The sequence below is a fragment of the Stegostoma tigrinum genome, unplaced genomic scaffold (assembly GCF_030684315.1).
Source record: "Stegostoma tigrinum isolate sSteTig4 unplaced genomic scaffold, sSteTig4.hap1 scaffold_89, whole genome shotgun sequence".
NCBI classification, from domain to species: Eukaryota; Metazoa; Chordata; class Chondrichthyes; order Orectolobiformes; family Stegostomatidae; genus Stegostoma; species Stegostoma tigrinum.
In genome coordinates, this window is record NW_026728814.1 from 563849 (window position 1) to 567162 (window position 3314).

The window sequence follows — 3314 nt, forward strand, 5'->3', positions numbered from 1 at the left end:
GAGCCATTAGCCATGTGTTTACTAGACTGGATGCATCGATTAGGCAAATATGGCTAACAATTACATTGACATTGTATGTCACTATTGTCATATGAAATGTATAAAAATGCTGCACTGGGTCGGGGGGGGTGGTGGAGTGAGACAGCACCAGGAAATCTCCCACAATGCATTGCAAAGGAGCTCCGGATAAAGGTTGCCCGTGCTGCTGAACACAGAACACAAGACTCCTGTTTGATATTTCACCCGTCCACAATTGTGGAGTGTATTTTTCTGACAGGAGGTTGGGGCTGGTGCTGTCCCACAATGATCAGAGCTGAGACCATACACACACGCACACGTACCTATGAGGTCATGCATTGTGGGAGGCCAATTGCAAGGGGAATGTAAACAATAAATGGAAGATAGCACTGACAGACAGACGGATCTTCAAGTGCAAGTCGAGAGCTCGCTGATAGTGGCAGCGCATGCGCATAAAGTGGTAGAGGAGGACTATGGCATGCTTGCTTTCTTCTGTCAGAGGGCTGAACATAAAGTTGTAATTCGGCCACCTTTGGAGTGACGTGTGCAGTTTCGATCACGACATTACAGGAAGGGTGTGGAGGCTTTGGAGAGGTTGCAGAAGAGGTTTACCAGGATTTTGCCCAGTTTGGACAAACTTGAGTTATTATCACGACACAGAGTCAATGGCTGAAGGGCGACCTGAGAGGGAGAGAGTGGACAGTCTGAGCCTTTTTTCTTGGGTGAAAATGAAAAATTCTAGGGCAATAGGATTAAGGTGAGAGGGGGAAAGTTTAAAGAAGGTGTGTGAGATACGTTTCTCATACAGAAAGTTATAGGCGGCCAGAATGTACTCTCTTGGGAAGTGGTGGAAGCATAAAACAATCAAACACAACATTTAAGAGGCACTTGGCCAGACATATAAACAGGCAGGGAATAGAGGGATATAGATCATGTCCAGGCAGATTGTATTACTTCAGAATGGCATCAATATGATAATAGACGTGGTGGGCCAAAGGGCTTCTGCTGCTGCTGTGCTGCACTGTTTTCTACATGGCAGGAATTGTGGGGTTATAATTAATATTTTGAGTAGAAAACATCTCTTCTTTAGAGCACACAGTGAGTTTATGCATTTTGAGGGAAACAACGTGGTTGGGAAATATATATTTGAATGGCACAGATGCAAAGAGCAGGGAGCGGGAAGTTACTATGTACAAATCTTTATTGGAGAGAGAACATAACCGGAATGCATGGAGGAGATAGTATGGGACCTTGGGTTTCATTAATGGAACCAGCAGTTTCATCAGAGCCAGACGTGTTCAGCTCTATGACCCAGCACAGTTAGGATAGACGTGTGACTGTCTCCAGCGGCTATCTCTCTGCCAGATATTCAGCTTTTGGGGCTGTTGAAGGACAGAGTCTCTCTGAGGAAATGGAAAGACCATTCGCTTTTTGGACATTTGGAATGATTCTTGTGTTACGCAGCATTTCACAAGATTTAATGGAATTATTGTTGTAGGGGACTGTCCTGTCAGAGGCTTAAACAGGAGATTTTGTGGCAGTGAGTGTAAGTTCAGGATGGTTTGTTAATTGCCTGGTGCTAGGATTAAGGATGTTTCTAAACATTTCAAGTCTGTTGTGAAAGGTGAGATTGAGAGGCCAGAAATTAATGGACATATTGATAGCAATAACATTTTTAGTGCATAGGTAGTTATTATTTAGCTGCCTGACCCGCATACTCATTGCCCTGTTGTTGTGGGGTTTCTGTTTTCCTGTGAGCTCGAATCTTCATTACTGCTGCTTCTGTCACAAAATTAGCTGCTTCCATCAACTGTTTAATCCGGTCTTCGTGCTGTATGTGGCCCCCAGACAAGGTGACGTAACCTCGCTGAGGCCAGGCCAATATATGACCATGAACTATACCAAAGACATCAGGACTCTCTGTGTATATGTTGACTCTCTGGCTCCTGGCTGATGTCAGGGCTTTTAATAGTTGTGCCAGTTCTGAAAATTTTCCACATAATTCCTACAATAATTAAACAATCCTAATGCTTGCCTTACTCCTTTCCCAGTGTGTGTCTCGGTAGTTTAAAATCACATTCTTTTGTTTTTTCGGGACTATCCTCTGCCCCTACCTGACTGATATCCCAGACACGTCACTCCCTGTCATCCCAACATGCTTTCTGTGGTTTAATTTTAAGCCCTGCCTGGCTGATGTGACTCAATACTTTATTGAAGATCCAGATGTGCTCTTTCTGACCAACTGAGGTGATGAGGTCTTGGTAAGATCAATTTGGCTAATTCCATGAGCCATACATCGGTGCTTGTTTTGTCCATCTCACAGACACGTTTCTGCCATAGCCATGAGTTCATCAGCTTTATCTTTAAGACTTCTTGCATTGAAAAGAAAAGTTCTTCAGAGTTACTGCATACTCTGAATCTCTCCTCTTTCTTTTGTAATTGATGTGCTCTCCTTGCATTCAGAACCTTCCTCATCAATCACCTGTTTACGCTGCTACGTATAATTCCCCCACTCCCCCTCTCTGTCAGTATAAAGTGTCCTTCAACTGAATGAGCATAACTCCTTGCTAAGATATTGATCCCTTTCCAGTTTATGTCAGACCCATTCTTTTGGAACATGTCTTTTCTATCCCAAAAGCCATTCGAATTATCCAAAAAGCTGATTCCCTGGACAATACACCAGCTCCTCACCATGACGTTGTCTCCTTTAACCTTGTTCTCCCTACCTCGTTTGGCACTGGGAGTAAACAAGAAAGTACTAATTGTCAAGTTTTTTCAAAAAATATTTCACCTAAAGTGTCAAATTCACTGCTTTTAATCTTTTCCCTGAAAAATGTCATTGCTATCAATATGTACAATAATTTCTGGCCTCTCAATCTCACCTTCCACAAGAGACTTGAAATGTTTAGAGACATCCTTAATCCTAGCACCAGGCAATTAACAAACCATCCTAAACTTACACTCACTGCCACAGAATCTCCTGTTTAAGCTTCTGGCAGGACAGCCCCCTACAACAAAAATTCTGGAGACATTCTTACTTATCCTAACAGTCACTCAACTATCTGACTGATCCTGTTGGGTTGTAGAGCTGAACACATGTCGGACTCTGATGAAGCTGCTGGTACCATTAATGAAGCCCAAGATCCCATACAGTTTTCTCAATGCATTTTGATTATATTCTCTCTCCGATTAAAGATTTGCACATAGTAAGTTCCCGCTCCCTGTTCTTTGCATTTGTGCCATTCAAATATACATTCTCCTTCCACGTTGTTCCCTCAAAATGCATAAACTCAGTG